This window comes from Corapipo altera, unplaced genomic scaffold (genome assembly GCF_003945725.1).
Source record: "Corapipo altera isolate COAL_440 unplaced genomic scaffold, ASM394572v1 2b, whole genome shotgun sequence".
NCBI lineage: Eukaryota > Metazoa > Chordata > Aves > Passeriformes > Pipridae > Corapipo > Corapipo altera.
Window position 1 is genome coordinate 15,531,933 of NW_020884874.1, and position 22,759 is coordinate 15,554,691.

Consider the following 22,759-nt stretch of genomic DNA (forward strand, 5'->3'; position numbering starts at 1 on the left):
AATATGTAAAATAAAATGGTAGGTGAAATACCAAGACTGGTTATAAGTGGGATGCATTGTGTGAAAGGAGTCTTTGTTGTAGAAAGAAATTCAATGTTTAACATGAAACCTGAACACTCAAATTTGAAATTACATGGCTGACAAACTTCCCCAGAATTATTTTGACAGTCTTTCTTTTAAAGTTCAACATGTGCCAGTACATACTATATAATTAACAGTCTTTACATTTGCAATGCTGGTGTAAATGTAGGCTGTCTTTTTAATAGAAAGTTTTCTTATTTAATTTTGAGATGAAAGTGTTGCTGCGGTAGTGGACTGTGGCATGAAAATTGAAAAATTCTCCCATAACTATATTGTTGCAAGAACAGTGGTGAACAGTTCTCATTTACTACTCATTTACTACTGTTTGTAATGGTATTGCTTGAAAACAGTAGTCATCAGCCCGAGGTTGTCCCTTAAGTAATTTTTTAAATTATTTATCTAGAATCTTGGGGAACAGCTTATACTTCAGCTGATGTTTGTGACCGTGGAAGGAGGTAAACTAGAGTCATTATCAGGAGATCCAGGTCAAAAAGTTGTGTTCATTTGGTTACTGACAGAATAGCTGGGATAGAGGGAAGAGGAAAAAATCAAAATGCAAGGAAAGGTGGAAGTAAAGAGACCGGACTAGGCTAAAGGATGGTGTTGTAAGTGCAAACAATGTAGCTGAGATGTCATAAGCCTGTCACTTATTTTCAGCACCGATACCCTAGAACATTATAGCATTTGCTGTTGTATATAACAAAGTGATTTGTGTTTCTCCTCCTGCAAACATACCATCCTAGTGAACAGTATAGTACCTTGGTAGAATTGTCCATGAGAATATTTTAGCTAACTGAATATAACTTCGTAAACAGTGAGAAACGCAGCTTTCATTAAAACAAGAAGGTAAAACATTGTAAACTCATTTCATTTTATGACTGACAACTATTTTTTAACTCAGGATAATTATCTTGGGTATGGGAAGGGGAAATACACTCATATTCATAGTTTTCTGGTTTGTTCTAATCTATTTATGCTTTTATTTTTAATCATAGGTTTCTGTGCTCGAGAGGCAGATATTTGACTTCCTTGGTTATCAGTGGGCACCTATCCTGGCAAATTTTATACATATTATTGTAGTCATACTTGGCTTATTTGGAACCATCCAGTATAGACCTCGTTACATAACAGGAGTAAGTACTGAATTTCATTTGCTTATTCTGATATGCATGTATAAAACAAACAAACAAATAAAACAGCGCTCCAAATTGTATTGCTCATAAAGCAAATAGAAATCTTATCTTGGATTAATTTTCTTCTGTAACATTTTATATTAACTTATTATGCTTTTGGGACACGTGCAACACAACTGGTAACTACCTACAAAAGCTGAAAGTCAGTATGATCCTTAACTGCATGACAATACAAACTTTCGAGAAGTAGAATCAGTTTAAGAAATTACAGCATCCTCACTATTGGAGGAATTTAGAGCTAGAGTAAATGCTAGCCATAACTTTCCTAGATACATTGGACCTCCTCAAAAGAGCCATGATTTATTATAGTTACTCATTATTTTTATTAACCATTGTTGCTAGAGTGCCTATCTGTTATCTATATGCCTCCTAGAAGTTATAGCCCAACCTGAAAATGAATGTGATGGTACGGTAAGAAGTAATGAACTTAGGTCTCCAGTATAAAAGTAAGAATTTGGAACTTAATTAATATTTTTAATCCATTTCTTTCCTTATTCAGCTACCTGTCATACAAAGACTTAGTATGGCTGTACTCGGGCACAATGCAGTATTAATTTAATCCTCATTTCATTCTCTGACTTTGTGGGGGGTTTGCCATTTGTAGTTCTATAAAGAAAGAATAACAGCAACTCTTAAAGCCATCATTCAGAACACCTTCTGTTAGAAATAGATTTGCATAACAATATTACTGTCAAAATCAACTATTAATTCACTTAAAGGTTGTATACATTTCAGAGACAGACAAGAGTTGAAAAGATTTTCCCATACACAACCATATTTTCATGTCAGATGAAAATCAGGAAATCTTAGAACAATAGAATGATTTGGGTTGAAAGGGAGCTTAAAGATTGTCTGGTTCCAGCCCAGCAGGGACGCCTGCCACTAGACCAAGTTGCTCTAAGCCCCATCCAACCTCATCTTAAACACTTCCAGGAATGAGGCATTCACCACTTCTTCGGGCAACATGTTTCAGGTTCTCACCAGACTACAGTAAAGAATTTTTCCTAGTATCTAATCTAAACCTATTCTCTTTCAGTTTAAAGCCATTGCCCCTTGTCTCCAATAACTCCACTGAATCTGCACCTACTTCTGCAAAGTCTGTTTCTTCTTATCTGTTCCCTCATATACCAGTGGTTACTCAGAATATAGAAAGATTTCACTTGTATTCTCTGCTACCATCCATATTGCATTACTTTGATGCTAAGAGAAGTACATTAATATTTTTGTCTGTGTTTCTATCTCTGCAATCTCCTATATGCAGAAAATGTGCTTCCACATGTGCAATGTCTTTATGCAAGCACAAAATTTAATGTATTCCAAAAAATTTACCATCAATATTGAAAAATATATTGCAAGCCTTAAATATTTTGCATTTCCTTAAAGTTACAACACTAGAGTCATGTGAATGTGAACTAGAGTTTTCTTCCATTTCTGGTACTTTGACGAGTACAAAAAGCTTGAAAATAAATATCCAAAATTCAAATATCAGTTAAAGAAAAAGGGTTAAATGTTCCATCACAAGACTATTCCATGGCATAAAACTGATCATGAATATAAAATGCATAGCTGAACTAAACAAGTTAGATTTAAATGGCCTACTACTATGATAAGTGCATTGTGAATGAGGAGGAATACCAACCTTATAAATTGAGATCATTTGCGTAAGTTTCTGGGTGATGTGGTTTGTGCAACACTGTTCTATTAATTTTCATATAAATCTTTCCCAGAACTCACCTTCACTGTGTAACCCATCTGGCTTTGTGCGTTTGCCTCTCTGCATCCTTTTGGTGAATTGGATAGAACCAAATTGTTTTTCTTGCTCGGAGTTTATAATAGACACTTGAATCTGTCATTTATCACAGACTGCTTAGATAAGAAAACACTGATGAAATTTTTATCCTTTATTTAGTTGGATAAACAGAGGAGTACTTTAATTTTTTTTCATTTTTATTGCGGTTCTCTTTGGTCAGGGAAGAGAAGGGGAGAAAAGGGAACTGCACCCTTTTATTTAGTTGTGTTGGGCCCAGAATAAATCAGTGGTGCCATCTGATATCAAGAATAAAGTTATGAGTTCAAAGGCAACAAGAAAGACAACAACCTATAAACCTGCAAGGGTCTAGCTATGAGGTTTTCAGGAGAGTGTGTATAAATACTCAGAGTTCAATAGATTCTGCAAGGGTCAATCTATCTTGAGTGACTCTGCAGAACCCTTAATCCAGTCACATTAGTACCTCAAGTCTAGCTTGCTTCAACAAGACTACAGAAAAATTCCTTTTTACTGAACATGCTTCATAAAGGATATCATAAAAATATTTTCCACTGGAAGTGAATTAAAGGTTAAAGAGAACAGGGAGATTTTAAGGTGAGGTTTAAAGAAATGATTCAATGGCTTAGGGAGAAGAGGAAATAAGTTTCAGACAGATGGAACACCACAACTGAAAGTGTCTCCTTGAACTTTCAAGAATGTCAGGGAAGTTTAGAAGTGGATGAGGGAAAAAAGTGACTGTGTCTTCTCAGGCACTGGAATATAGTTCAAATTACATGGGGTTCAGGAGTTGTGGTGGACAAAGAGGACAGGAAATTAAAGTCTAATATCATGAAAGTGGTTAATCTTAATATAGATTCAGAAAGAACACATTGATTTTTGATTCTAAACTTAAGCCATAAACCAATAAATGAGCAATTGATGCAGGAGGTGAAACATCTGTTCTGAGGGTGAGAATAAGTCTTTTCAAAGATATCTTTTCAAAAGATAATAATTAAGTCTTTTTTGGTGAAAACAATTGTGACAAAAGGACTGCTTAACAGCACTAATCTGAAACAGAGAATGAGGATTCCAGTAGGAACAAGGATTATCCAGGGTAACAACTATGATGTAAATGTGGTGGTTTTTTGTATTAAAGTCCCTGAGAGGTAATACCAATGAAACTTTTTAAGGGCTCTGGAAAGAAGCAAAGCACTTCACCTGGATAGGGCTCCACCTGGAGGCTCAGTTTCTCCCCATTTCTTCTATAGAGGGATTACAGCTATGTGGATATGCTCAGTGCATGTTCCATATTCTGCTATGGATTATTAGTCACCTGACTAATCTAGTGACCTTCTACAATGGAGTGACTGCATCAGTAGACAGGGGAAGAACTATGGATCTAATCTATCTAGACTTCTGTAAGGCTTGTGATGTGGTCCCCCACAACATTCTGCCTACTAAATTGGAGGAGGGGGTTAGATGGATAAGGAAGTGGCTGGATAGCTTTACCCAGAGAATGAAGTGGGTGGCTCAGTGTCATATTGGAAATCAGTAACAAGTGGTACTGGGATCAATAGTATTTAATATCTGATTTCCAATATAACATTGAGCCACCCACTTTACTAGACAGTAAGACTGAATACACTCTCAACAAGTTTGCAGATGACACCAAGCTGACTGATGCACTTGATTTACTGGAAGAAACAGATGTTGTCTAGAGGGACCTGGACACCACTGAACCCACGTGAACCTCATGAAGTTCAATAAGGTCAAGTGCAGGCTCCTGCACCTTGGTCAGAGCAATCCTCAATATCAGTACAGACTGAGGGATGAATGGATTGAGAGCAACCCTACAGAGGACTTGTGGGTACCAGTGAACAAAAATTAAACATATGCCAGCAATGTGCGCTTACAGCCCCAAAAGCCAATTATATCCTGGGCTGCATAAAAAGAAGTGTGAGCAGCAGAAAGAAGAGAGTGATTCTCCCCCTATACTAAACTCTTCTGAGACACCACCTGGATCACTGTGTCCAGCTCTGTTGCCCACAGTACAAGAAAGACATGGATCTGTTAGAGCAGGTTCGGAGGAGGGCCATGAAAACGGTCAATGGGATGGAACATCTCTCCTATGAAGACAGTCTGAGAGAGTTGGAGTTGATCAGCCTGTAGAGGAGAAGGCTCTGGGAACAACTTATGGCAACCTTTCAGTATATAAGGGGGACTAATAAGAAAGACAGAGGTCCTGACAGGACAAGGAACAGTAGGTTTAAGCTGAAAAGGGTAGGTTTACATTGAACATAAAGAAGAAAATGTTTACAATGAGAACGGTAAGACACTGGAATAGATCGACCAGAGTAGCTGGGGATGCCCCATCCTTGGAAGTATTCAAGGCCAAGTTGGATGGGGCTTTGAGGAACCTAATCTAACGGAAAAGATTTTTGCCCATGGCAGGGGACTAAATGACCTTTAAAGGTCCCTTCCGGCCTTGTACCTGGTAACATTAAGTCTGGGAGAAAAGGATAGATTATTACTGGTACATGATATGCATTTAAAAAAAAAAAAAAAAAAAAAAGGAGAGAAGGAGGCAATTACCTTATGTCTGAGCATCATCAGTCTGCCAAACCATTAGGCACTTGACAGTATAGCTGAGTTAATCCATTTCTTTTTAAAGACTAGACATTTTCAATCTCTCAACACACCTAGGGGGATCTACTTAATGCCCTATATAAAAAGTAGCCCTGACTCTACCAAATCTGTTTTGGAGTATTTCAGTTGTATATTGTAGTCACAGAATCACAGAATCAACTGGGTTGGAAAAGACCTTCTAGATCATCAAGTGCAACCCCTTGATCCACCACTGCCATGGTTACTAGACCATGACACAGTGCCACATCCAGTCTCATCTTAAATCCTCCAGGGACAGTGGATCCACTACCTCCCTGGGCAGCCCATTCCAATGTCTGATTACTCTCTCTGTAAAAAATTTCTTCCTAATATTTAACCCAAACCTCCTCTGGCATAGCTTAAGACCATTTTAATTGGTAATTTATTATCTTCCATTTTTTTAAATGTTTAAAATAGGATGTGAAAATGTGCGGCAGTTCATCTGTCCTATGTACATACCAAGGGACTTTCAAACAACTGTAATCATGCCATAGAAAATTGTGAAGCCAAGCCATGCTCTCTGAGCTACCTTTCTGAATTTTAAAGATAGTAAGACAGTTTGCAAATAGAGAATTATTTGGCCAGCATTTTTGGTGAGAAAACATTTCAGAAGACTGTTTTGCTAAATCTTGTTAAGAGAACTAATTTTCAGGTAAACAGATATTTGTAATGAAAGAAAAGGATGCTTATGCTTAACACATAAGTGAGTTCTTGGATTAATTCACCTTATTAACCTAATTCAATTTATTTTGCAGATAATTGTTTTATTTAAAATAAGAAAGTGTGTGTACTCAAGCTCAGTAAAGAAATTGTTAAAAAATATATTTTCACAGAACCACAGAATGGGTCAGGTTGAAAGGGATCACAGTGGGATATGGTCCAGTCTCCCTGCTCAAGCAGGATCATCCTTGAGCACATTACACAGGATTGCATCCAGACAGTTCTTGAATATCTCCAGTGAGGGAGACTCCACCGCCTCTCAGGACAATTTGTTCCTGTGTCCAATCACTCACACAGTAAAGAAGTCCTTCCTCATATTTTACTTCTGCTTTCTCTATAGCTGTTGGGAGAAAAACTTATATGTAAACCCATTTAATACAAAGGATGATGAAATTAAATTGAATGGTACGTTCTCATCAGATTGCAAGACACAAAGTTTTTGAAGTTAGAGGCCTACCTGAGCCTGCTCTCTCTTTTCTTAGGAAGCACTTTTGTATCCATTTTGAGACAAACCATTCAGTGCTTCAGCTTAATTGTACTTATAAGATGATTTACTGTGTTACAAATAAAATGTAGACATTTGTTTATAGAAGGAGGCACACAGTCACACACACTACTTCCGTGCTTTACACAACTTTTCAGAACAAATAATAATTTGGGAATATAAGCAATAATTTTCTGCATAATCATTTTGAACTAAGGCCCAATAATGTTATAAGTACAATTAAGTAAATGACCTTGAACATTTTAGTAGCAGCACTGTCTGTTGATTGTCACAGGAGACTCTGAATCAGGATACTGATTCTGTTTCAAAATGTACCATTGGCAAAATGTTTTGTTTGTTCAAGTTTGCTCAAGCACACATAATGATAGTCTTCAGTTTGTTCCTTCTTTCAGTGGTTTTTCATGGATAATAATGAATGTGAATGTTTTTTCAGTAGTTCATAGAATTATAGAACCATAGAATATGCTGAGTTGGAAGGGACCCCCAAGGATCATTGAGTCCAATTTCTGGCCCTGCAAAGGACACTCCAAGAATCACACCATGTGTCTAAGAGTGGTGTCCAAATGCTTTTTGAACTCAGACAGGCTTGGTGCTGTGACTGCTTCCCTGGGGAGCCTGTTCCAGTGGTCAGCCACCCTTTGTGTGAAAAACTTTTCCTGATATCCAACCTAAACCTCCCCTGACTCAGCTTCAAGTCATTTCCCTGAGTCCTGTCATTGGTCATGAAGTGAAGAGATCGATACCTGCCCCTCTGCTTCTCTTCATGAGGATGTCGAAGACTGCAATGAGATCTCTGCTAGGTCTCGGCTAGACTGAACAGACCAAGTGACCTCAGCCACTCCTCATACAGCTTCCTCTCCAGACCCTTCACCATCCTCCTGGCCCTCCTTTGGATGCTTTCTAATAGTTTAATGCCTTTTTTATATTGTGGTGCCCAAAACTGCACACAATATTCAAGGTGAGGCCACACCAGTGCAGAGCAGAGTGGGACAATCACCTCCCTCGACTGTCTGGCGATGCTTTGCCTGTGCCCCCAGGACATGATTGGCCCTCCTGTTTGTCAGGGCACACTGATGGCTCATATTCAACTTGCCACTGACCAAGACCTGTCATGGGTTGACCTTGCCGAATTCTAGGCACCCACAAGAGTCACTCTGAGCTGGGAGAGGTCACACAGGCAAGACAAACTCAACATGGGGTTAATACTAAAATTTATTACTAACAGGATAAGATCTAAAGAGTGAGAAAAAAACAGTCTTAAACACACTTTCCACCCACCCTTCCTTCCTTCCTTCCATGTTCTCCCTCCTCACCCTGCAGCAGTGCAGGGGGACAAATCCATCCCTCAGGCAACAGGTCTTCCAAATCTACTGTTCTGTAGGTCACTCTTCCATGGGCTGCAGGGGGACAGCCTGCTTCACCACAATTCTCACTGTGGGTTACAGGGGGGGCGCACAGCTCTGAGTCCTTCCCCTGCTCCGTGGGGTAACAATCCTTGATGCACCTTTCCAACGTGGGTCCATCCCTCAGGCAGTAGTTCTTCCATATCTACTGTCCCGAGTGTCACTTCTCCCTGAGGTGCAGGAGGGGGGTCTCTGCACCCCGATGGTCCTTCCTAGGATACAGTCCTTCGTAGGATGATCTGTACTGGTGTGGATCCTCCACAGGACCATGAGTCCTACCCAGGAATAACCTGCCCATGGATTTCCCTCTCCACGGGCCACAAGTCTCTCGAAGGACTCCGCTCCATCCTGGGCCTTCCATGGGGGTAAGGCCTTCTTCCATGCATCCATCTGCTCCAGCATGGGCTTGACTGCACCGCGTCGGGCCGCCCCGGCCCTGACCCGGCTTGACTCAGGCGGGGAGGAAGGGAGGGCAGTGCCTGCCGACAGGGGCCACTCTGCCACCCTGGCCTTGCCCGTGGGGCACACTCCCACCCCCACCCCTTGCAGTTCACCTTAAGGGCTTTGGTGCTGTCAGCGCTGTTTGACTCCTTGGGCAGGACAGGCTCCAGCATGAGCTGCTCGCAAAGCGGGCCCGGGGTCTGCAGGGCCGCTCTCCGTGGGGCCACATGCCCTGGCCCTAGCCCTGACCCCAGCCCTGGCCCCTGCCGCCCCTTCGCAGGGGCTGCCGCTTGGCTCGGTCGGCACTGCCAAGAGCAGCACGAGCGGCTTGTGGGGTGGGCCTGGGGGGCTGTGGGGCCACTCTCCACAGGGGTGCATGCCCCGGCCCCAGCTGCCTCTTTGCAAGGGCTGCCACTACCTGCTCCAGGCTAGGTGCCGAGAGGCCTGGGCTGGGCTGCTGCCGTGCCACTCCCTCACCCCCCGTGGCAGGGGAGGTGGCAGGGCCACCCAGGAGCTTCAGTTAGCTCTCTCCTGGCTCAAAAATTCTTCTGCGCAACTTATTCTTAAATATGTTATCACTGAGGCGTGATTATTGGCTCTCCCTTAGCCAGCAGCAGGAAGTCCTTCCTGTAACCAGATATCATTGGCTTAATTGGGGGGGAAACTTCTAGCAGCTTCTAACTGAAGCCACCCTATGTAGCCCCCCCTGCTACCAAAAAACCCAGCCACCTCAATTCACGACAGACCCCCAAGGCCCTTTCCACAGTGCTGCTCTCCAGCACTGCTCTCCAGCACTGCTCTCCAGCATCTCCTTCCCCATTTTGTACATATATCCAGGGTTGCCCCATCCCAGGTACAGAATCTGGCACTTGCCCTTGTTGAACTTTGGTTGGTGATGGCCCATCTCTTTCATTAGCTGAGGTCTCCCTGCAGGGCCTTCCTGCCCTTGAAGGAGTTGACAGCTCCTCCCAATTTGATGTCTGCAGCACACTTGCTTAGTATTCCTTTGAGCACTGCATCCAAGTCACTTCTGAAGATGTTGAAGAGAACTGGGCCAAGGATGGAGCTGTGCGGAACCTCGCTAGTGACTGGATGCAGCCTGATCTTACCCCGTTCATTGTAACTCTTTGTGCCTGACCCATGAGCAAGTTGCTCACCCACTGCATGATGTGTTTATCTAGCTGTCTGCTGAACGTTTTGTCCAGTAGGATACTGTGAGAGACAGCATCAAAAGCTTTACTAAGTCCAAAAAGATTACATCTACTGGCTTTCCTAGATCGTCTAGATGGGTTACCATGTCATAGAAGGAAATCAGATTCCACAAGCAGGAATTTCTTCTCATGAAGCCATGCTGGATGTAACGGATGACTACCTTGTCCTCCAGGTTTTTTTCAATACCTCCCAGAATAATCTTCTGCATGATTTTACTGGGAACTGAAGAGAGACTGACAGGCTTGTAGTTTCCTTCTTGTCCTTCTTGAAAATTGGAACAATGTTAGTCAACTTCCAGTCAATTGGAACCTCCCTGGGTTCCTAAGAGCACTCAAAAATCATTGAGATAGTCTTTGCCATGACATCAGCTATCCCTGAGGATTCTCAGAGGAATCCCACCAGGCCCCACAGATCTGTAGGGATCCAGCTGGAGCAGCAGATCCCACACAAGTTCTGGGTCCACCAGGAGTTGAGCATTCTTGCAGTCATAGTCCACCAGCTCAGGGCACTGAGACCGCCTTGGTCCATCATCCATGTTGAAGACAGAGGCAAAGAATGAATTAAACATCTCTACCTTGTCTATGTCTCTTGTTTGTGTCTTCATATCTATATATGCAGTTCTGTATTTCAATGAATCTAGTTAATGAGTACATTATTTCTAATGCTCAACATAGATTTCTGGTAATTTCCTTTGTAAATTAAGCGACAAAACATTTAGCTATGTAAAAAGTAGATATTATATCTACTTTTCTTTCAAAGAAGACCAGCCCCTTAAACTTGTATTTCTGGCATTAATGAGTTTGAAAAATCAGAATTTAGTTTCTGCAAATACCAGTAACACCAGCAACAGAATGATTATGTTTTGGGGATATTCTGTCACTCTATTTACTAACATATTTGCTGAATATGAACCAGAAAGCAAGCTGAACAAGACTGAAGTAAATCCATTTAAATTGGAAATGGTACTTGTAGAAAACATTTTTTCATTATCCGTGCTGTTCTCAGTGTAAAAATTTCCAGTATTTATTTGTTGTACTCAGGTTGAAAATATTGAGATGCTATGTGATTTATATTTTAGTACTTACAAGCCAGATCAACCAGGAAGTCTGTGATCACAGAGGTTATATTTCCATGTTAGTAGAAAAATCTGTGTCAGTGAAAACTTAAGCAATGTCTTAAAAGTTGGAGATAATCCAAATAGGTATCTACCCACTGGAAAAGTTAAAACAGAACAAAAAAGAGAGGTATCTCAATGACAAGCAATAAAAGAAAATGTTGACAGAATAGTAATTTCCTCAGATATTAGAATTCCAGGGATTTAGCACTGTATGTACCTTAAACAGGGAGGACAAAATAGCTATTTTATTTGAGAATTGTATGCTTATTAAGATGTTCTTACACTTGGGAAAGTAAAAACAGAGGTCCTCTTCCAGTTTCAAGTTACACCATTATGACCATTATGGAAAGTTCTACCTACGTCTAAATAGAATCATAGAATCATAGAATCATAGGATCAACTGGGTTGGAAAAGACCTCCGAGGTCATCAAGTGCAACCCTTGATCCAACACTGCCGTGGTTACTAGACCATGGCACTAAGTGCCACATCTAGTCTCATCTTGAAAACCTCCAGAGATGGAGAATCCATGACCTCCTTTGGCAGCACATTCCAATACCTGATTACTCTCTCTGTAAAAAATTTCTTCCTAATATTCAACCTAAACCTCCCCTGACAGCGCTTAAGACCATGCCCTCCTGTCTTACTGATAGCTGCCTAGGAGAAGGGACTAACCCCCACCTGGCTACAACCTCCTTTCAGGTACTTGTAGAGAGTGATGAGGTATCCCCTGAGCCTTCTCTTCTCCAGGCTAAACAAGCTCATATCCCTCAGCCTCTCCTTACAGGACTTGTGTTCGAGTCCTTTCACCAATCTTGTTGTTCTTCTCTGGACCTGCTCCAGCACCTCAATGTCCTTCCTGAACTGAAGGGCCCAGAACTGGACACAGTGCTCCACGTGTGGCCTCACCAGCTCTGAGTACAGGGGAAGAATCACTTCCCTAGTCCTGTTGGCCACACTGTTCCTGATCCAGGCCAGGATGCCACTGGCCTTCTTGGCCACCTGAGCACACTGCTGGCTCCTGTTCAGCTTCCTGTCAATCCAAACTTCCAGGTCCCTCTCTGCCTGGCTGCTCTCCAGCCACTCTATCCCCAGCCTGTAGTGCTGCATGGGGTTGTTGTGGCCATAGTGCAGGACCCGGCACTTGGCCTTGTTGAACCTCATCCCATTGAAATCAGCCCAACTCTCCAGCCTGTCCAGGTCCCTCTGCAGAGCCCTCCTGCCTTCCAGCAGATCAACATGCCCCCCTAACTTGATGTCATCTGCAAATTTGCTAATGGTACACTCATCCAAATGTTCAGGTCAAATTTAGACAAAATAGTTCCTCAGTATTAACTCATTTTATTCTCGGTTCTGTTGATTAAAAATTAGTCATGTAGAGAGTTTGAAAGAAAATCAGGTAAGTTTGTTAAAACATAATTATATTCGAGTCATACAGTGACTACAATATCAGTGGTCATGATGCCTCAGGAAATATCAAGAAAAAAAATTTTTTTACTAATCCTCATCTTGGGCAAAAATTGTAGAATGATAGAATCATTAAGGTTGGAAAAGACCTCTAATGTAATTGATTCCAACCATTTACCTAACACTGAACCATCTCCTGAAGCACCACCTCTACATGTTTTTTGAACACTTCCAGGGATGAGGGATTAGAATATTGTTCATAGTTTAGAATCCCCATAAAGTCAAAAAGAAGACAAAGTAAAGGAGAAACAACACACTCATATAGCTAGTTAGTAGACATGGTTAACTAAAATAAACATCTCTGTGAGAGGTTGTGTCTGATGAAGTAAACTAAGAAATAAAATTGCTAAAAGTATAATGCAGCATAGGATTGTATAGAAGTAAGAAAAAGCTTTGAAGTTCAAAGTGCATGACCAAGTGTATGAGGACAAACAAAAAAAGTACAGACTAAAAATAGAAAACTTAAACAACCAGTAGTAAACCTTGCCGAGTCATGTTTGGAACACTCTGTTAAAACTCCAAATCATAATATGAATTAAGAATATTACAGTGCTAGAGAATCCACCTCCACCCTGAACCTCAAATTTCATTCATGGTTTAATTTTTGTTATGCCAGATAAATTGATGCTAGATGAAACACTAGTATTTTATGGTATAATATTTACTGCACAGAGGCATTTTCTTGAAGTGCTTTTCATGCCATGAATAGCAACATGAATTCTCTGTAGCACTTTCCATGGTAAGTATTCAATATTTTTAACATTCTTTTCATTACAGAATTTATACTAAATATTTTGTTTGAGGAATGCTTGCTGTTTGTCAAATCTCATCTTCTTAAAATGTATCCTTTATTCTGGTCACCTTTACAGTAGTTCTCTTTCAGATCTCATCAGGGTTTTCTGAAATATCTCCATGTTCAGAAATACCTGGAGCAAGAGCATCTTATTACAACTTTTTCTCTTACAAATTGTTATAAAACATTACTGATACAATTTGGATGTCACAGAAGAGTAGAGTTTGTGATTCTTTTTATAGTCTGTCCTTTCACTACTGATGCTACCTCCATAGAATGACCTTTGTAAACTTTGCTAACTGCTATTTTATTGGAGGGTTTTTCTCACTTCTGGCAGATGCTGTGAAAAATCAGTAGGGATGTAAGCAGAAGACTGCCCTTTGGACTTTAAACAACATATGTTGAAAGGGATTTTGTTTCGCAGGGAGATATGCTGTTTAATAGAGTGCTTTTGTTACTGTTGTGATAAAAGATTAGATTTTAGTATGTTGTGGATTTAAATATGGTTTCATTTTTATTTAAAAGGACAGACTCCGCAGTTTACTTTAGTAACTGAATCTAGCCTGCTTTAGGGTAGGGCTGGGAATTTGAAGGGAGTAGAAGTTACTCAGTAGCCTGATGGTCAGTGTCATAGCTCTTGGAGTTCGAGTAGTCCAAATTTTGAGTCTAATGCCTTACACACATACAGAACTTAATCAAGGAAAAGTTTAAGTATTCCAGCGGTCAAAGCCCAATTCTTTCTTTGTGTTTATCATCAGTTAGTTTATAAATTAAATAAAAGTTTAAAACAGATGGTCTTCTTTTTTACCTGATAATCAGTCCAGAAAATTAGTCTAGGCTTTGATGACACTGGGCTTTTGACATCTCCTTTTAGAAATATTTTGACAACTTGCAAAAGATCTCAGTGGATTTCATGTTCTTAAACCCTGGAGATTCAGCTGAGTCTTGGGCAAATATGTCTGAGAATCACTTCAGTATAGTATTACACAGAGTGCATTTGTCTTGACTGTATGGAAGTAGATGAAAGAAGACATTCTACAGTAAATTTCTCTGCATTTTCTGCCCCTTTTTGGCTCTTGATTTTAATATTCTAATACTATTTAGAATAAAGTAATTTTTTTCTGATTGTCTGGGTGAAGTTTGACTACTTTCATCTGCTCTCTTCACTGGGACATATTTAGGTGTGAGGCATTGAGGTACAAAGAATAATCTAAAGGAAATTATGGAAAGTGTAAAATATTCTTTGAAGATTAAAGAGTACCCAGACAGTTAGTCTACCAGCTCTAAGAAAGCACAATAGAAAAAAAACAAAACAAAACCCTGTTGATCAGAAAACTAGTCAAGACATAAAAAGGAATCCCAGATAAGAGATCCTTAGCCTCTGACTCTCCTAAGTTTTGTGTAGGACATTATTTTCTCAGAAGTCCCCTACTGTCAGAAAACAGAGTTCTAAAGAGAAAAAGTGTACTAGCCCTCTGGATGTTTAATTTAGATAATTAAGGAGAAACTGCCAGACTCCAAGAGGTTTCTTAAATAGTAAACATTTTGAAAACACAATAGACTCTTCTCACTTATTTGAACAAGAGATCTATTATGTTCTTAGAACCACTGATTTCTGAAAATTAATTTGATATGTTTTCAGAAAATATGGCAAAACACACCCTGGACAAGACTCCAGGATAGAATTTACTTCAGTAAGTGTTCTGCTTGGAGTTTTGTTTTCTTTCAGACTGAAACGGATTTTCATTAATTTTCAGATTTTTTTTTTTAAAGTTTTCCATTATAAGAAGTCCATTTGAAGATACTTAGCTAATACTGTTTTTAAAGTGATATATTTGTTGAGTATTAGAAGATGAAAGATTATAATTTCATGATATAATTAAGTACAGTATTGATTTCCAGGAAATATTATGCGGAACCTGTTCAGTGCATGAAACTGTCTGATATTTTTAATTTAAATCCTCAATTATTAGTCTCATAGCAGGTTTGACTGGTGTAGAATTCAGCTATATTCATCCTTTCCCAGTGCTTTTATCCTCTTTGAATGAATTGTATTCCCATTTAAAAAGTGGTCATCCAAAATGTCTCTCCCTCATCCATTCCACAGAAAAGGAAGATGGTTTTCTGGGGACTGTACACTGAGGAGTACAGTTCCATGTACAATTGCTATTAATATATAACAAATATTTTATTTTCATTCAAACCAGAGAACTCAGTCTGGAAAGAAGCCAAAACATGAAGTTTCTCATTTTCCCTTTCTTTGGAATAAATCCTCTGGTTTGTCACCATAATGACAAGTGGGTTTTATTCCACAGTAGGTTTTGTGGTTTGTTTTTTGGGGAGTTGGGTTTTTTTTTCTTTTTATAAGAACTAGTAGCTCTTTCTGTTAAAATAATGTCTAATTGGCACTTTTTTAGTTGAAATACTATAAAGATCATGGAGAATGAATGACTTAGCTGATGAAGTCTTTAGACAGATACTTAAAGGAAGAGATTAGAGACAAAATCCTTGGTGTTTGCTACCGCTACCTAAACTGTGGTGGAAAGCATTAAAATTCTCTCAAGCACCCAGGAGCTTTGGCCAGCTAGAGATGATTAAAAATCAAGCAAGGTAATGTTTCCACTGCTCTGAGATGACCTTTGCAGTTCAGTGCTAAATGTTTTTTTGTATCTAGAGTAATCAGATTTCCTTATATTTCCCATACTTGCTCCTATACATGTTACTGTGGATTTTCCCAGTGTTTATTTAGTATTTTTTTCTAGTTGGCATATATCAATTACTGCTGACATATGCTTGTCTAAGAGGTCATAGATCTATCTTTTTATCTTGTATACTTGTTACAGCATGCTTTCAGAAAGCTTTCTGTTCACTTCAGAGTTTTAATGTCTCTGTCCTCATGCCACACTACTGAGATAGGAAAGTATTCCCCCTCCACTGCTCTACACCATGGGAACTGAAAAACTAAAAGTCTGAGACGTTTTCTGAGTATCAGAGGAAAGGCTGAGACAGATCAGCATGTGAACCCATTTTTCTCATTACAAGCCAGTGTTTTGTCCAATGCATCCTGCAAACAAAAAAATGCCTCAAATTCTCTATAAACTCTAGGAATAAAGATTTGAATCACAGCTACCTTACAGTGTGGAATACTTCAGTAAGAAAAAAAAAATGATAAAACAGTCTTTGGAAAGTATCTCTCTGTCCCAGCTGGCAGCTAAGTCCTATAAAGCCAAATGCTCACTCCCCCCTGCTGGGATGGGGTAGAGAACTAGAAGGGTAGAGGTGAGAAAATTCATGGGTTGAGATAAAGACAGTCAACAGATAAAATCTACATGTGCAAGCAAAGAAAAATGAGGAATTCATTCACTGCTTCCTAAAGGCAGGTAGGAACTCAGCCATCCTCAGGAAAGCAGAGCTCCATCACACCTAACAGTTATTTGGGAAGACAAATGACATCATTCGGAACATCCCCATCTTCCTCCCTCTTTCTACCACTTTATATACTGAGCATGATGTCATATGGTATGGAATATTCCTGTGATCAGTTGGGATCAGCTGTACTGACTGTGTCCTCTCCCAACTTCTTGTGCGCACCCAGCCTCCTCACTGGTGGGTTGTTGTGAGAAGCAGAAAAGGCCTTGACAGGGTGCAAGCACTGTTCAGTAACAATAAAAACATCTTTAGATTATGAACACTGTTTTCAGCTACAACCCAAAACATAGCTCCATACCAGCTACTGTGAAGAAAACAGCCAAAACCAGCACATTCTTTCAGCAAGGGAAAAGTTTGCTGATGCCTGAAGCTTTCTTAGTGATAATTCAATGGCTACTGTGACTCATAGTTGTGCTCCTTCCAATAATAGATGAATTTATTTTAATTAACAGCTTATAGCACAATGAAATACACATTAGAAAAGAACAGAAAACATTACCTCTGGTCCAGGCTACCTGTCCAAATCTCACATTCCACTGCTGCTTTTCCTTTGCAACAGGCTACAAGTTCAGGGCTTGATCTGGAGTACTGTCATGTAGCAACAGCTCTGCTCCTCCTCCTCTTTCTTTTCCAGCTCCTTCTGTACTTCTGTCTATGTCTCCCTCTATTCTCTTCACCTTAATTCAGCCACCAATCTCTACATGTATATTTAAAACGGCATTGTATGGCATGTAGCTAAAATGAAGTTGTCCACTTTAAATTAAATGAAATCTGCACAGCATTACTTATCAGTGCTGTACTGAAACCAAGTTCTTGTTTTGGCCAACTGATTATGTTCACACAGTCTCATAATTCAAGTGAAGTAAACTTTAGTCATAGTTGTTTTATAAATTCACAAAGGATGACCTGACAGTACCTGGAGTCCATCCTTATATTTTTTTCCCACACTTTTTTTTTTTCTAGGAAATGTGTCTTTCTTTTTTGTGAGCTTCATTGTCACCCTGAGGTTATGCTTTAAGAAAGGTGCATTGAGAATCACACAAAGCTATACTACTCTATTCATTTACAAATCTCCATTTTCGATTTTGAGAGAAGATGGAGATGATTTTCTTTAGTTATATTCCAAATGTGGTTTGTTTTTTTTCCTTCTGAACAACAATCTACATAAAAATAATTTGTAAATCTTGTCACAAATCTCCATTTCAGAACTTCAAAGATGTTTTTCTCTTCCCATCTGTACTTACCTTTTAAAATTTTTAATGTTTTCATTATGTTTTTCAACTCCTGAAGCTCCACAAGAAACAGAGCACTGTACTTTTTTCAAGCTTCGCCTGTTGCTGTGAGTACCATTACCAGTAAAGATACAGTTTCTGAATTACACTGAATGGCAAGATAAACAATGAGTACAGTTGTAAAATGCACTACTAAACATGTTCCAAAATTTCCATTGCTCCCTATTTCTATAATTTAGCTGTCAAGGGCACTATTTATTGCTGTTTGTTCTATGGGTTATTATGTATATTAGGCATAAATGTTAATGCTACATACATTCATGTTGGTTAGATCATAGTGAAGTAGCATTTTATGTACTGTGAACTCAGCAGGTATGATTTGAATTATAAATGCCTCTAAGGACAGAATTTTGCATATCAATATAAATTTTACTTCTAAACAAGTCTAGTAAAGTAACATTGTAGTTTTACAAGTGAATGCCATGATTCCCTCCATACTAATTTGAGCTACCAATGGTGCTGCTGCTCAATTTGGTTTCTAGCTGTAATTTCTTAGCTATTTACATTCATAGTGTTTGTTAGATTCCTACTTATTTATTATATTAAGCTCTGCAGCTGTTTTAATTGATTTCAGTATCAATTTTGGGTGAATGAGACATAACCAGTTTTGGTTTTCATGCTGCTTTTGTCAACCATTAAGCCACTTAAAGATTCTGTGCTGCTTTTGCTCTGAGACCAATGAGTGGTTTTGCTTTTCTTTACTTTATGGCTCACAAAAAAAAAGTTAATATTTAGCTTATGGGTTTACTGTCCAACCAGAAAAATGAAGAACTCATCAAAAATAGTTACAAAAGTTTTCAAGTTTATTAAATCACCATGTTTTGGAAGATTATAGATGTTGGTCCTTGGACAAAAATTTTTGTTAAAGGATAGCATTCTGTAATTAATGCATAAACAAACAAAATTATTGCAGCCATGTGTTCTTTGTTAAATAGTTTGAATTGATGATGCATTTGAAAAGAAAATAATGAATTTTAAGTTGCTATCATTTAGTTTAGCAGTTTGCTGTTAATCAGTTTGGCTTTTCTAGTCAAGATCTAAAGTAATCTTAAAAATTCTTCCATCATGACTAAATGCCAAAAAGTTACTCATAGACTGTGGCACTATCACTCTGCATATTTAATTTCGTATCTGCTTGAAGAGGAAATTTCTGTTTGAAATTTAGTGTTGAGACAAGTGTGTCACTGATTTTATTTATAAATTTGGGTTTACCTACCCACTACTTCTACTTTCTGTGAAACAAGAACTGTTCTGCCTTTTATCTTGCTGAAATACATATTCATACATTTGAAATGGGTTTAGTGATATAAATGATACAAAGGTTCTGGGTTCTACACCTCTAATTGGGCAAGTTAAGCAAATTTTGTATTTCATCTTCATGTACTTGATTCTGTAAAAAATTAAGATCCAATTTCAGTCTTGAAAGACTTACCCTTGTAATGACTTTAATTACTACCAATATTAGTGGTTTTGCCTGCATGTCTTAGGTTGACTGACAGTGGGTTTTTTTCTCATAAAGATGTCATTGTTAAATTCACAGAAGTATAGATGCGATGTGAATAAGCACACTTTTGTGATACATGTCTGTTTCTAAGATATTTTGCTGTTTCTGTGTGAGAAGGCTCTTTGACATGACTTTATGACACTGACTTATTACCATTTGCTATTTGAATTCTAACATAACAGATTCTAAAAATGGTCAGTTTTTACTTATGGCCACAAAAACTTCTGAAAATGGGCACTGATCAACAGTTTGGATTTCAGCTCAGATGCAGATAAGACCACAAATAAACAAAGCATCATGTATTTTTCCAGATATTTAGGTCTATTCAGTATACTGCACAGGAATTAGATTTACCACAGAAATTCAGTAATCAATATTATAATTAAGTAGGTGCAATCTCTAATAAAAGTGCAAAAATGTATAATGTAAAAAAGAAAACCAAAATGGAAATAAAATCCAGCCCACTCTGAACTTACAGCAAGTCACAGGAAAGTCTTAGGATTTAAAAAAAAGGAATCCACATGTTGACTAAAAAACCCTAGATGGACTGACCTTAGAAAAGCATACACTGTTTACAGCTGTAAATAAACAATTCCACTCTCGAGAATTTACTTATAAAAATGCAGTACTACACTACTTGTTAAGAAAAATTGTCAATATATGAATGTTAAACATATATGTTTAATTTTTGTTTTGTAAGCCTGATGTGAAAAATAGTAAATAATGTAACTAGAGATTATGTAAAGTTAAATAATACGGCTGTAATATCTGAAGCGCAGCCACTGACATCCTTTTAGAACTGGAAGGTAAAGTCTGTATGTTAGATGACATCAAACCCAGCAAAATGATCATGAAATTTTGATCCTTCTGTGCTGTGATTTACACTCCATGGACTTTAAAAGATGGGCATAATAGCAAGATTCTTGCACAAACCATACCACTGAGAGTTTGTAGAAACTAAAAAGCTCTGATTAAGTCGGATTAGTGTTGGGTATGTTCATGCATGACAATGACTCGAAATTTTAAATACAATGTTGCCTTCCCCTAAGACTCGCGTTCATTTCACTGGTAGAAGCAGTGGGACTCTCCGGTTTATCCCTTCCTGTCGTCTGGGAAACAGAGGTGCCAAGTAAGTGCTGGCATTGAAAATCATGAGGATTGAAACACATTGAAATCTGTGAGGATTTTTTTTGTTGTCTTTAGAAGAGTTTGTGTCACCAAAGTGATCCCAAAACTAAAATTTTCTTGTCTTGAATGTAAACAAAATAGAATATGGACTTAATCACACTGTATTATTCTTGGCCTTGTTTTTCTATAGAAAACCTTCATTTAGGAGTTACAAAAATTAATGAATGTTCTCAGCATTCTCATAACTTAGGAGCCTGTATTAGATCTCGTGCTCCTTAATGTATACTGTGTCTGGGCAGTAATTAGATGCACTGCCATCTGTGGTCTCCTGGACTTCGCTGTGGTGCAAATTATCTACTCAGTTCCCATTCTCAAAAATGGAGTCTGCACAGTTCTGCTGCCTATGGACCCATGCTCTGTTTAACCTATCTGTAAAAATTATCCTTCAATTATAATTATCCTTCAATTCAAATTATAGAGTTCAACTCTCTGAACTTTTTGTCTTCAGTTCTTCTACATTTCTTTTAATCCTCATATGAACCTTCATGTCCCTGTTGGACTCTCATGCTAGATATACCACACAAAATAAGTTCCTAGAATAAAGGGTAGCATCTTTCAGCACCTTCTGTTGTTGCATTCGGGAAATTTAAGTTTTCAGTCCTATCTCTACAAGCAAAATGGGATAGCCACTTTTTTTATTCCTTTTTTTTTTTTAAGTTTTGGGTTTTTTTTTAATTTTTGTTTTTATTTGTCTGCCTCCTTGGCATAATTACTACTTCCTAAGGCTCACATATTCCCTGCTAATTCGAGTCCTGTTTAGATAGGGTGGTACATGTTGAACTTGACTGAGTCCAGTATCTGAATATTGTCTTATACATATATATTCCAGACAAACCATTAGACTCTGTAAGTTTCACATTTATATATTCCTCAGGTCATTAAAACTGTGCTGATGAGATGAGCTGCAAAATATTGTCCTAGTGATGAGAGATCTGAAGTACTCCTGTCACAGACTCCAAGGGAGTTAAGGATATATTAGAGAACAGTATGTTGTACTGACAGTATTTTTGGATTAAAAAGCACTGTGTTAGACTGATACTATTTTTGAATTAGTTGCTTAATAGTACATAAGTATTTTCTCATTATTTGAATGGCAAAATATTTCAGTATGTTTCTTTGCTCTCAAAACACTTAATTCAGATGTCCCCTAGCAGCTTTGATATCTAGCAACTATCCAGGTTTAGCACAATCAATTTGACCACTTGCTTTTGCTACCAGTAAGGTAGATTTTCACAGAAACTGGCATTTGTTTACATTAATGATTAGGATTTGCTTACATTAGTCTGTCTCTCTGTGAAATCCAACTAGAGATAGGAATGCTTCAAGATGAAGATGACTGCTAATTGAACCATGAGTTTAACTTATGACAAAAACAAAGTAGCTCACACTCACTAGAATTTTTCATTTGTCTTGTTGCTATTGCTAGAAGTCTGATTTTATTACAGTTTAAATTGTACATAATAATATATTTGTTTTGGGAATGAATTACTTTCTACCAAGATAATTCAAATCTAGCTATGTGGGGAGGCTAGTAGGTGAAAGTAGAAAGTAGACTATTCAGCTGAGATATGAGGGAAAAAGATTTAAGGCTCTACAGGCTCTGAATTGCTCCTATACTTCCTAGGCTGGTGCTGCATTAAAAGGCTATTTTCTTGACCTCTATTTAGTTATCTTTTTAAGTAATTTGAGTTTAGTTTGTTGGGGATTCTTTTGTCTCCAATACAACTTAAAAAAACCCCTAAAATGTCAAATCTCATTTTGTCTAATGGGAAAGGGTGGTTTTGGCATAGCTATGGTGTTAAGTATCCTGTGGGGGATTTTTTTCCATTTTGAGGTCTTAGACTAGGTAACTATAACATTTGATGCTTCCCATTTCATTTAAATCTATCAAAGTGGTCACAGTCAGATCCTGCCATTACTTGAATGGGAGGACAGTTTCCACTTCTTTACAGTGTAACCTTTATCATGAGGGAGTACAAAAATCAGAGAAGTGTAAACCCTCTCC

The 22,759-nt window shown here is 38.5% G+C and overlaps 1 protein-coding gene across 1 annotated transcript in view; it reads left to right on the plus strand.

Moving 5' to 3' along the window:
- The first annotated feature begins 1,076 nt into the window (after positions 1-1,076).
- The window catches only part of NKAIN2 (sodium/potassium transporting ATPase interacting 2), a 301,830-nt gene continuing 280,147 nt past the window's right edge, over positions 1,077-22,759 (plus strand). The window contains exon 1 of the mRNA XM_027632229.1: positions 1,077-1,214. The gene's annotated coding sequence lies outside the window, so the exon portion shown is untranslated. The remainder of the gene's footprint in view (positions 1,215-22,759) is intronic.